Source organism: Sinohyriopsis cumingii, chromosome 9 (genome assembly GCF_028554795.1).
Source record: "Sinohyriopsis cumingii isolate HCF-2022 chromosome 9, ASM2855479v2, whole genome shotgun sequence".
NCBI classification, from domain to species: Eukaryota; Metazoa; Mollusca; class Bivalvia; order Unionida; family Unionidae; genus Sinohyriopsis; species Sinohyriopsis cumingii.
In genome coordinates, this window is record NC_142969.1 from 43,355,264 (window position 1) to 43,369,338 (window position 14,075).

The 14,075-nt window shown below is 35.2% G+C and overlaps 1 protein-coding gene across 1 annotated transcript in view; it reads right to left on the bottom strand.

Annotated features, from left to right (window-relative positions):
* The window catches only part of LOC149791642 (unconventional myosin-Ib-like), a 62,974-nt gene extending 59,695 nt beyond the window's left edge, over positions 1-3,279 (bottom strand). The window contains exon 1 of the mRNA XM_089969238.1: positions 3,174-3,279. The gene's annotated coding sequence lies outside the window, so the exon portion shown is untranslated. The remainder of the gene's footprint in view (positions 1-3,173) is intronic.
* Between the last annotated feature and the right edge of the window lie 10,796 nt (positions 3,280-14,075).

Below are 14,075 nucleotides of genomic sequence, written 5' to 3' on the forward strand. Positions count from 1 at the left end.
AGCTGTACACTTCCTTTGTTATGAATCTTGCTTTTGTGAATATTTTCATAGTATGTTGTGAACAAATATGTAGAAAATGTAATAATATCATGTAGAAGTCAACTGGACAACCTAATTCAAGTCATAGCAGTCAACTGGGCAACCTAATTCAAGACATGCTAGTTAAATAGGCAACCTAATTCAAGACATGGTCACTCAAATAAGCATTCTGATTGTTGACTGGCTCAGGACACAAGATATGCCAGATCCTGAATGTCTAAAGCGAGTGTTTTCCTACATTATTAGTGAAAAAATATTGGGGAACCTTGGTAAAAGCATCTACAAATCAAGGTGCCTGGACAAGCACACATAAGAACCACACAGTACAAGAAACCACCTTATGAAACCAGAGACTGAATTTTTAATTATTTTGTTATCCCTTAAGAGAATCAGTAAAAACTTCCCACCTTCACTTTATATATTTTTTGCATAGCACACCTGTCAGTAGTAGTCATGGTGACCCATGATGCCATGATATATGCCATGATACTTACTCTCAGGCAAAAACAACTATCAATCTATAAGGCATGTATATGAAAATTTTAAAAAATGAAGAAAATTATATAATGAGCTGACATTCAATTAATAACTGTGTTACTTCAGAAACTTTTCTGCTGCAAAGGAAAAAAAGGGAGGTATTCAAAACTGAAATAAGATCTAGTGGCTCAATTCAAATCAATTAAAATAATAAACAGAAGAAACCATGCATGTCCCATCTTAAAAGTAACAGGAAAACATAACATTTCGTGCATACTGATGGATTTACTGTATTTTATTCCGAGCAAGAAAAAGGATGCAGTTTTTGTTAAGTAGTGTTGAACCTAGGATTTAACAGCTACAAACAATGTTTCTCCCTTTCACATAAAATCTTGAGGGCATACAAAAATTAAAAGGAACATACAATTGTTTGCATCAAAAGTAATAGTCACTTGAAGCAAAAGTTGTCGGAAACCCACAAGTACATGCCCAATGTGCAACAATATGCAAGTGAAATTTCAGAAATTCTTATTGACATGTATGCATAATAAGGGAAAATTGTGTTTTCGCAAGATATTAGCAATATGCAGACAACTGGGACACAGCAAAAACTGGTCTTCTGATAAAAAAAAGTATATGTCACACAGGTCATGTAGGTGTTTGGTACCTTCTCTTTATGTATCCTTTTTGAGAATTTTATTACAGTTTTTTAACTGGTGCTTATTTATTTCACTCCTCATCAACAATATTGTTTGGATGATCAGGAGAGATACATAAGACAAAATTAATGTTATAGTATGTTGACACTTTTAAATGAGGCCAAGAAAGAGGTGTGATCAGTGTATACCAGATTGAACATGACACTATGATGTCACAATGAAGGATCTGCATACTGGAAAAAAATTGGAACTTTGCCCTGTAATAGTAATAATTAGACCACGATTTTGATGTGTCTGCCATTGTATAAATCCATTACAATCATTAATTTTCACCTGGAAGTCTTCTGATGACAAATAAAGTGCTGATTACTCAAAAATTAGGAGTGAACAGACTCTGGTAAAAAAACTACTTGAGTAACAAATTTTAGAACAGCAATCAATATTTCATTTAAAATCAGTAAAGGTATCTTCTACATGTCTAAACAGATGCATACTTCAGAAGAATCCAAACACAGGTGGCTGATGCAAGTTTCATTTAAAATCAATAAATGTGTCTATGTGACATAGTCCTGATGTATAATTAAAATAATCCACAGATGGCTCATGCACGTTTCATTTAAAATTGGTAAAGGTGCCTATCTGACATAGACCCAGTGTATATTTTAGAAGAATCCACAGGTGGCTGATGCAAGTTTAATTTTGAAAACAATAAAAAAAAAAAATGATAATGAGTGCCAAAAGTTCTGAGAACTACAATGTGTGTTCAGCAGTAACTGATCATGTTTTGTACAAAATGGTGCTTATTTATGATTTCTTTTTTGACACCCTATACACGACTAGAATGAAACCGAATACCTACACCTTTTAATGTAAAACTGTTCCCTAAGTAAAATTACTGAGAGTAATACTTATTGTTTTTAAGACATTAGAGGACTGCACTTGCAGTACTAGAAGCACACTTGAAGGTCATCCCAAAACAGCTCATGTTAAAGTAAGCAAGTGGATTTAATTTTATGGCAAACCAGCATGAAACTGGCCATACTGAACTACACAGGACTGAAAATGTTGGTTTCACTCACATCTCATTTCAATCAAATCTTGGAGTAAAGCAACAACAAATGTTTGGTTTTTTTTAATAAATTCAACCCAATAAAACTATTCACAAACTGGCAGTGACTTGTTAATTTTTCTGCTTCTGTGAAACTCTGGTTTTAAAAAAATAGCAGGAAGTAATGTACAGGTTTTCAAAGAAAAATAACTTGAACATGTCCCCTCATTCACCAGATATGTGACAAGACCAAATCATTACCGTCATATTCACATGTGTACAATCATGTCAAATTCATGACTAGTATCTCAGGTTTTAGGCTGTATTTCATTTCATACGGTTTTTGAAACAAAATACGGTTTATGACAAAATACTCGATTCATATGTTTTAGCTGGGCAATTCTTGCAAGTATGTTTCTGACAGAGGCAAAATTCAACTTTATTCGGAAGAACGCTCTTTCGATTTGCACACCTAGATTAGACTGAAAGTGTCCTCTCGAGTCGAACTTTTGTTATAATTGTAGCTAATTACAGTCAATGACTGCAATATAATTATCCTCGTAAACTTAGTAACTGTCCCCCCCCCCCAAAAAAAAAAGCTGAGACAAACCTGAAAATTACTGCTCCACACAATGCATTACCGTTCTGAAACTGGGCCGTGTTTATCATGCTACAGAAGTCTCTTTTATAATATGATACACAGCATGAAGTGTCAGAAAGAACCTTCGTCACTCAGTTTCCTCTTGGGTACTTTTTTTAAAATTATTATTTTTTAATACCTTGCGCAGCCAACTGTGAATGTGATGTCAATCCAGTCTTTCACAATGTAACGTTTGTTACATTCTTTGTTAAAGTTCACACTTCTTTAATGACATCTCAGGCGATAAATAAATAGATTATTATTTTGTCTGAAATAACTGATCTATCGGCGTCATATGCTAAAATGTTACCTGTTATTCGTTAATGGTTCAAGACAACCGATCGAACATCGCCCTGTCCCTTGCGTGCTCACGAGTGATTTCCGCTCATGAAAATTAGTTCCAGCTGATGTGTAACCGGTGTTTCCATCCAATATATACCTGTTAACACCTGTAACCTGACCTAGAATAACATTTTCAAAAATAACATTTTATAAGTGGCAAAAGAAAATGCATGCGAAATTGCAAGAAGCGCTTGTGACAGTTTGACACTAATAATAATAATAATAATTAATTATTATTATTTATTTATTTTTTAAAAAAGATTAATACTGTTGATAGTATAAAACACTGATCTCTCATGCGGTCCTCAAGACCAAAGGGAAAAAATAAAAGAAACGATCAAACCTTTTTGTTCCAGGGACAATTTGATTAAAGTCATGTCCTACGTAGGACATTGCAGATCTGAGTTCAATCAGATTGTTTCATGGAATAGTAATTAGTTGTGTGAAATACTTAAAGACCAATTTTTTAAATTTCGTTAGGGCGGGTGGAGTTGGGTTGCCTGAGTGTTTTGTAGAAAAATAATGTCCAGCTACCAAAAGATTGAGAAAAAAAATGCTCTTGCTCTCGTTTTTAGGAAATACAGGAGTTATTATATCCGTCATGTAAGCTTTAAAAGAAAATATCTGAGATAAATTAAAAAATATCCTAAATATCATGAATGGAAAACACACACACCTCTGCATGCCACGAAGAAGATTAATTGGTTGGTCTCTTATTGGTTATCTTTCCCCCACCCCTCTTGAGATCTTTGGAAAGTTAATGCATAAGGTCAGAAAGTATCCCCTGTTAAATGGTTGTAATTTGCTCAACCGTGCACCAGCGGAAATGGGTAGCTGTTTGAAGCACGCGTTTCCATAATAAAGTGATCTTGTATAGAACTCTACCTGCCCCGAAATGATAGACATACTATTTATTTAGCCAGACATAGCAATTAGCATTTAATTACAAAATTTAGTAACTCAACATTTTACCCGATTACGCAGTATTTACGAATAATAAACTCTTCCATACAGCATAAACTGGTCACATGATAATCAAATCACGTAGCATAGGTGTTTAAATCCCTACTACTCGTTTGCTATATCAATCAACAGAATCATTACACAACTGTAATATTATCAATAAAAGTTTATGTCGAACGAAAAGTAAAGAAGCTAATTCCTCTAGAATTATATCGGAACTCTCTCTCTCTCTCTCTCTCTCTCTCTCTCGCATACACACACACACACACATACGCACATACGCACATGCACACATAGACACTTACGGAATTGCTTATTAACTTAATTACGTATACTCCAAAGCTGTATTATCGCGAGCTCTATATTATCGCGACAAACGGGATTTTCCAACAAATTTTGGACACGCGCGGTCTAGCGGTTGTTTACAAATGTAAAGATGTAGCCAGTAAGGACGCAACTATCTTATAGCACAAATTCCTCTGCAAACTTTTTGATAAGTTTACACTGAAAAACAATGAACACCGCTATTTGTAAAGTCCTAGCTGTGATGTCGTAGCCTCAACTTGATGTGTCCACGAGGTAGGATTAAGGGTACTAATATTAGTACTAGTAAAGTCCATGCAATTCAATTGATGATTACATTTTTTTTTTTAATCTGGTCGAACTTGCTATACCTTAATTGGCATTGATTCGAAATAAACTCAGTGTATCGTGTGATGTTTCATGATTATAGGTCATTTAAACGATTATGACGTACATGTCCTGACAAGGTTAAGCTTGGACTTTCATTCCATGGTAACCAATATCGACCAAATTTTGACCAAATGTTGCTTAAGATCATACTTCTCCTACGTAATGAAGAATACAATAACAATTACACTTTCTTGAAATCGGTCATATTTCAATAATAATATTAAGAATATTAATCATTTGTGCATGCATTTATATTTATCTGCCCATATTGCATTCAAAATTCATAAAAAGTTAAATAATATTTTTTTTTAATAATTCGTACTGCTGTTATTCATGAATTTACACTTTAATTACATCTGTGTGTTCAATTTGATCATTGGATCCTTTCTGGGTTTTTTCTTCTTCTTTTTTTAATTGTTTTTTTTTTGTTTGTTTTTTGTGAAAATTTTCTGCCAGTGCAAGGATGGACATTCCTTCACATAGGTAAGGTGAAATTTATGTTTATCATAATACGTGCGTGCTGCAATACCTAAGCTATACAAATACCACGATAATATAGAGTTGTTCGCCCATGGTACGTTAATATTGATCAGTCACCATATGTTGTTTTATTTACATCTACGCACTTCGATTGACAAAGATTTTTTTTTATAGGAATAGAAAGAGTGAAAGTCATAGAAACTTGATAAATTATAAGTATGCAGCAGTTTTAGTATGTACCGATACAAACATTAAGTAATGCGATAATCTACTAATATGATCGTTCACTTTTTCCATTAAAATGTTTTGTGTATTTTAATCTACGAAATTTTTTACATTTTTTTCCTCTCTCGGATGTACTCGAAATTCTGTAAAATAAATGTCATCTCTTGATCATTTTTATATATTTTGGGTGGGTGGATGGGTGGGTGGCGGACTTTGATGAGTCAGAAACTCGTGTCCAATACAATAGTACATAATAAAATGACAATAACATATGTGTAAAACAAAATAAAATGAAAACATCAGTATTGGCCTTTTCCCTGCATAAGTTTAGGACCGACCATTCATTCGACGAATTCTTTCAAGCCAGAATGTTTTTGTTTTGCTAAGTTGTTCCTCTCAAATTTAAAAAAAAAACAAACAAAAAAAAAAACAAATAATTAAAAAAATACAACACGTTTCTTCAAGTCAATACTGTGGTATTATAGTGTTCCATTTTTCTAGAAGTTAGAGCAAGAATAGGTTTGTCAAGTTTTTGCAGAGCCGAATATGTTTTTCTCCGAAATATTACCATTTCCTACCATCTCAGGTAGTTTAATAATCGGTCCCGAATAGTAATGTAGTTTACGGGCTCCCTGCAGAGCTTTTAAGAATTTGTCATTTTGTTGTGATTACTGTGGGACGTTTCACATTATGTTTGGATCGCTATGGGTGATATGGAAATTTACTAACGACTTCGAATTACCAATTACGGACATTTAATATTATGAACTAATCTGGAATGTTTGGGAAATTTGAGATTATTGGATGGAAATTTTAGATTTTTAGGACGGCGTAGATACCAGTGAAAAGTAACATTGCATATGTCATTTTGGAGGCCGTTGTGCTCATGGAAATTCCAATTTTCTTTGTAACAAACTGATGACCTTATTCCAATTTGCCCGATTGTTCTGTTTCTCTGTTTATAAACGCAACGTCAGCACTGGTACACTTCGTGAATTTGAACAGTACTTGATGATATAATTCCGCATTCATTGTTGTTATTGGTGCAGAGAGAGAGAGAGAGAGAGAGAGAGAGAGAGAGTTGAGTGCATTTTTGCTTAATGCGCGATTTTTTTTTATTACTGTCTAGTATGTATTTTTTTATCAAATCGTAAACGGAGTTTGCCATGGCAAATGAAATTCACTGATAATTTTGTCCTCTAGAAATTGACATTACATCTAAGGAGCATAATAATCGTTGCCATAATACATTCTTTAAAATTATCAAAATCACTCTAAACTAAATTATTTATTTTAATTTAAACAAACAGCTGATACATTATGATCAATGCATTCTATTATAAAACGTAATGTCAAGTATACGTTGCTTTTACTTTTTTATTAAAAGAAACGCACTTGAGTGCCATTTATGATTCCTTTTCATTCCTTTATGGCAATGTGCCTTCTCGGCATTGTCATTTGTTGGTACGATATCACCGCTTTGGTATTTCGTTTTGATCAATTTATATCGATCTAAAGGAATGTTTTTTTGTCGGCTTTTCTATAAACAAACAACAACAAAAAACCCCACTCGATTGTTTCACTTGTCGACCGAGGAATGCGACAATATTTAGTTCATATACAACAGGTAAGGAAAAAGAGATCTATGTTACAGCACTTATTCTCTGCTCCAAGAATAGGAAAACAAGTACAGTTTTTGTGGGAAAATTGGGTGTATTGTGCAATGGGTTCATGACATCTTACAAAATAACTAATGATATTTTATTTCTCTTGCTTTTTTTAAAACTCTGCAAATACAATTCAATACATTTAATACAAGTACATATAGCAATACAGTCACCATCGTATTACTTATTTCTACATGGAAATATTAATTCATCTCCCAATACATGGAATAAGAACGACTTACTATCCAGGTGCTGATCCAAACGCATGTGTACAAATTACAGGTGTAAAATCAGTCAGTGGTTGGAGGATCATAGAGAGCAGACAGACAGACAGGAACATGGACAGAATGTTAGGCCCATATAATTATAGGCAGATTGACAGTCTATTAAGTGTACTGAAAGCTGCGCAACATGTGTGCATAGCAAGAATAACACACAAATGACAACTGGTGACATTGTTTCAGCTAGCATTGAATATTAATTATACAAAATGATAAAATATATCATTCTGCCTAGCTAGTATTATATAAAATTCTAATTTATACGATCCTACTACATTTATAACGAAAGTCTCCACTGGGAAATAAAAGTGACCAGAAAGACTTGTGGGCAAAATACTTTAAAGCGGGTTCACCCCAACCAAATCAGTTTTGGATAGTGAGTGTTTGACAACCGAAAAGAAAGAAAAAAAAACGATATCGGAAGTATATGGTATGAAGTATATTGTCTTAGTATTACAAGCCAAAACAAGAATGTACTCCATGTTCTATAGTTCCGCATCATTGGCTTTATACTGTTACTGAGAGAGAGAGAGAGAGAGAGAGAGAGAGAGCAAACAAATGCAGTTTGCTTAGTGCTCGATTTTTAATATGTCGATTTTATTTATTTCGATAAGAAAATACATTCGTAGGTTTCGGAATGGCAAATGCAATTAATTGATAATTTTATCCTATAACAATTAGAAGTATATTGTCTTAGTATTACTAGCAATGACTTAACTTAGTCTTTAAATTAATCGAAATCGCCCGATAATTTTATATATTGACGGTGGGTTATATTTCTTTTTCAAAGCAGCAAGCAAACGTTAATTGTAATATACTGTTATTGTGAAGATATGGATAATTTAGGCAAAGAGTGTCTCTACTTGTAAAGAAAAGAACGATGTTGTCAATAATTGGGAAAAAGGGAAGGATCTACCCTCCCCCCAATTTCGTTTTTTATTTCTGTAATATTATTTAAGCCTATAGAGAAGCAAAAATATTAATCTGAAAGAGTGAATGAATTAATGAAATAAAGAATGAATCTAACAAAAACAAAATGTATTGTGCAATTAAAGCGAATCAAAGTGACAGACGGCATATGGTATGATAAATTACATATATACTTACAAACCAACACTCACCCTTACAATCCAACACTCATACTTGTAAGCAAATGTAAAGTGGGTAAATGTACGATATTATGGCAGGCACTCGTGCTTATAAACAAACCGTTACGAAGAAATACGCGCTCTTACAAAATCAACAGGTTGCCTTGAATAGAGTAACCAATGAGTGTCGGAACTCTATAAAAAGCAAGAATACAATTAAATAAAACTGTACATTACAAGCAAATTTCACTATCAAACTAACATAAAACATTTTCGAGAAACCAGAAGTGAAGCAACGGCGACGATTTTCTGTGTTGTCCAACACGAAAAGAACAGAGCTGGCACAAGTGCATGCTAGTGATTTTGATATTGAGATGATCTTTCTGTAAGAATCGCTGCCATAACAACCACTACCATCCCCATGACCGAGACAGTCAAGATCGGTTATCATCCGATGATTATTTCCATATTCAACCTGCAAGCAGTCTGACTTAGAAATTACTTAGAACACCTGCACTGCCAGATCCAAGGATTTAAAGGAAGAAGTCTCCGCAGACAAATTGGCCGTGTATGTCTCTGACTTATTTGTTTCAATGTTTTATCATGTGGACAGAACATTGTGGGTCTGAAGATCGATATTGCATGCGACGTTGTATCGCACATGGCAGACAAATATCTACAGTATAGATAGAATTTAGCAGACCTACTGTATTAACGGACCTCAACTCTCTCCATAAGACCAAGTAGTATACACAGCTACACTTCCAAGGAGATTGTTGACACATGGTCCCTTGACAAATACCCAAATGGCGTTATACTTCTTTGCTTGTAGCACGTGCCATAAACTCACCTCGTGAATTTAGAATCCCTGCAGGACTGTACGACTTGGATTCCGACAGTCTCAGCTTTGGTCTCATTGGAAGAGATTTGTAGGTTGCATGAGATATAACTGTTGCTTCTACTCCAATGTCAGTCATGATATATATCGAGCCCCTACCAATGCTCAGAATCAGGCCCCACCCCCGCCCCAACCCACAAAGAACTCTTCTGAGTATTATGCATTCACCTGAGCATTTATTTAATTACACATTAAGGAGCAGGTGTTTCAATGAATATGACATCATTTACTCTCCTCGAGCGAGAAAAAAACGGCAAAGTGGTCTAGCTGATTACTTCGCATTGTTTTTCACAAGTGAAGTGTTTGTTGTACCGTTACTTGTCTTTGTCAGTTGATCCAGGTGTGCTGCCTAATGCCTTGTTCTGCTTAGAAATTTCATTCCAATCTTTAACAAACCCACATCTGACACCGCAACAGTGAAAACGAGGAAGTCTGAAACTGTTACACACATACGGTTTATTCACTCACGTGGACGAAAATCGGACACCTTCCATGATTGATCGTGGCGCTGTTTTTATCTCTCAGGGACAAGTTCCCATCAGTTAATTTCCAATGTTGTCGAAATTTTGTAAAGGTAATATAGTGCATAATTGTTTCGTGCAACTTATCGAGTAAAGCTATTTTATTTTGTTCCACCATTTTGTCTACACTATTTAAAAACAGTAAATGTTCACCTAAATAAAGCAAATTTCGTATTTAATATAAATCTGGTTAATCCATGTGTCGCGTTGTGGGGAAAATTTGCTATGTTCAGGCTTCATATATCTACATATTTTCTTACAGTTACTTCGCAGTGAGAGCACCTGGATATATCAATACGTATTACGCAAGGTTACGACTATTGACTCGATTCTGGACAAAGAAACTGCCTGTCTGTTGTGTAACCATTACGCAACGACCTCTTCGCTGTTAAATTCAAAAGGAATTCTACATCCGAGTAGAGAAGCCTTTGTTTGTTCTGCACTCAGGGATGTCACGATCAGGAATTCAAAGCGACAGGTAAGTGAGAAAAAATTACCCCAGGGCAGTTTTCAAAGAGACCGTGCCGTAGCCATTCGGAACCGAGAGATTAAAATTTCGGGCGGAGTTTATTCATTTTGGAAAATTAATACAGACGTGGATCTGGTAAGTAGAAGATCGCAACCAAGCTGATAACCATTAGAGGTACTCCGAGAGTATAAGTTGTGCACTTTTAAAAGGGTGGAAGCGAGAGGCGACACCCGAAAATCAGAAAGAAGGAAGACACCTTGAGAACATGTGGAAGGTCTATTGTGACGTAAGTCGTTTGGGTGTAGGCGTAGTACCAGAAGGAAGGTTGAAGAGAGTTCCAGAAGTACAAGGAGAGCACGGAGTCGAGGGTACAAGAAGTACCAAAGGAGAGAAACGAGATGCCAATAGATGAATAACAGGATCAACACCGAGGAAAAACACGCTCTCTTAAGACTTTAATTTCCTATGAGGATATTAATTGGTAACTGTGATTGGGTCATTGTTTGGATTTGTCGAAAGAATTACTTTTAAAAAATTGTCGAAGAAATAGTTGAATACCTTGATATTTTATTAAATTGTTATTCCTTTCACCTTGAATTTTTTCTGCACCGAGACCGTCGGCATTGCTGAATGGGGGCTCTATGCTCTTTAAAATTAAGCTGTCCGTCCTTCTACCGGGTTAGAAATAATACCATAGGAGGCCCGTGACTCCATAATGTTTCACATTCTCCCTAGTGAAAATTGTCTCTTAAAAAAGCAAATCAAAACAAAACAAAAAAATTTATACTCATTGCTGCAATTTTGTTATAGCTTTGTACCCTTTTTGTCTTTTCGAAATTAGTACAAAATCAATGCAGAATTAGTGTTCTCAAAGTTTTTAAACATATGGAAGATCAAGAAAATTGGCTGCTGAAAAAAATACATAAATCATTCGGGCGAATTCGCTTTTCTAGTACAATCTCATAGCATCTTTGTTATGTTTTGCACTTCAGTTATTAGTTTTGTCTCTCCTCTCCTCTACAGAGCTGCACATACAAGTTTCTTAAATCAGATAATCGTTAATGGAAGTGTTGTGTGGAAACGAATGTGGTCGGGTTCAGCAAACAAGATTTATAATTTCATTAAATGCTAATGCAGATCAAACAAGGAAAAATGAAACCACGCCCAAGTGTCAGCTGCAAACCAGACCCGATTGAAAATTAATAGGAATTATGGGATTTATCGTGATGAAAGGAACCTGGGTGCGTCTGAAAATTAAGGACCAAAAATTAAACGATAATGTTGGATGCTGAACATGTCCTTAGCAATAGCGACAGTTAAGCTTAGCCAAGGACTTATTAATGCAAGCTGATTCTTTAGTATATTTAAATCCAAATGGGAGTCATTGTGCAGATTATGCGGTTCTAAACAAAACAGGATCGTAACTCAGCAAAATTAGCCAAAATTCTGACAAGGTCTTTTCAGTATGAGCATGGATACCACATTTTATTTAAATTCAATTAAAGCAGGGGTGTCAAACTCAATCGCTCAGCGGGCCAAAACTCAAATCACACGTAAGGTTGCGGGCCGAACAGGATAAACATTCAATAAGTGGAAAATTAAACCTTTTTTTAAACATTAATATAAATTAAAACAGAAAAAAGTTTTAATAATAAAAAATCATTGGCATACCCATTTTCGCTCTTATGCCAATTTGTCAGAGCTGGATGTTTGGCAAGGCTGCTAATTAGGGAATTTGATTTGCACTTTATATCGCAGGGCCATTAAAAAATATTTTTGCCTAAAATTCTCTCTCGGGCCGGATATAATTGTACGCCGGGCCTGATGTGGCCCGCGGGCCTTGAGTTTGACACATGTGAATTAAAGCTAATTGACTTGCTGTGCAAAACATTGCGCTAAAATAATGACGTAAAATGCAGATAATCAAAGTCTATCCAAATCAAGCTTATGTACGAAATTTGGACGAAATCCAGCTATCAAGTTGTGTGGAAACGAAAATGGTCGGTCTGTTCATCAGGGACTATAAACCGACTAAATAGACACGCAGAAGACTGACGATCGAACTCAGCAAAGTCTCATCAATATCAAACTTTCAATAAAAATTGCCCACCCACCCTAAATAAAATAAAAATAAAATAAAGGGAGTTAATGTGTGTGGTAAGTGACCTGAGGGGCCTTCTTTGACCCTCATTTACCCACGCCTTGCGATATATTTACAATTTTAAAGAGAAACGAACCAGAAAAACAAACTGAAATAGAAATAGAAATATGTAGGTCAAACCTACCCAAACACTAATCCTTAAAAGGATTACAAATGTTCTGAGGCACAACTTTGAGAGATTTTCCCTTTAAAATGAACGAAAAGGGACATAGATAAACAAAATATAAAGCAAGAACTAGGAAGAAAATGACCAAAACAACACAAAATGAATATGCTTTGCTGAAAAGAGGCGCGAAGACAACGCGGAATTTTCGTTCACTGTTTTGACACTCGTGTATTAGTTCAAGCAGTCCAACGAAAAGGAGGAGGGTAATGGGTATGCTAGATATGACTAAGGCATCTCTTAGTAGCTATGGTCAATGAATTTTGAAAAATGCTTTCTCCGTGAGTAATCTATACTTTCGTTGGGGAGAGGGGGGTAACTGGGGTCGCATTATTACATAGTTATATTCCCGTCCCCTCCCCCACAATCCCATAAGATCTTAAGGCTGACCAAAAGTCCATATATAAAATGTATACGGATTCAAAATTTCCCAAGTTAGGCTATCATCTATTTTATCGTCAGCAAAGGGAATTGTCACATATTCATAATGAAAACTTGAAAAACACTTCAAAATAAATGTGATATTCAAACAGCTGTACAAAAAATAAAAATGTAACTAAAAGATTTATCCCCACTGTTTTCCAATTTATGGCGAATCGTCTCTGGTTGTACAAATTAAGCTCACTTTGATTTACTCAAAAATATTTTAAAAAAAACATAATATAGTATAGAATAATCAAATAATATAATGCGTGTTCCTAATCAGTTGTACAATTTCACGCGTCCTTGTATCTGCAAACATAGCAGTAAATCAGAAGTCAAAAAAACATAAGAGCAATGCTTCCGTAAGATGAAAAAGAGATAAATCCGTTTGCAAAAATCTTTAACTTGGCGTTAACAATCGCCAAAGTAGCAACCCGGAAGTTTTTATCTCTTAATATGGCTCGATTCGTATTATATTAATACAGCTGGTAATTGAAAAATTAGTCAAGTTATATACTGTCTGCTGCTTTGGTTTTTATTCCTTCCTATTAGTATGAATACCCACCCTAAAGGTGTGTACCACATTCTGCTTAAATAAACAGAGCTCCCACGAAAATATATGACTACCTTTGGCTCAGATATATGCAATAAAGTAATTGTACAAGGAAAGCAGTCTACAGCCTTTAACAAATCAGATTTTATACACGAGACAGCAGTGCCGAATTACTAGAGTAAGCACCGGCCTAGGGGTCCCGCGACAACGGATCAAAGTAATATTGATAAAATGTATTAAGAGCTAATTTGCGGGGGGGGGGGGGGGGGCAAGATTTCCACTGCC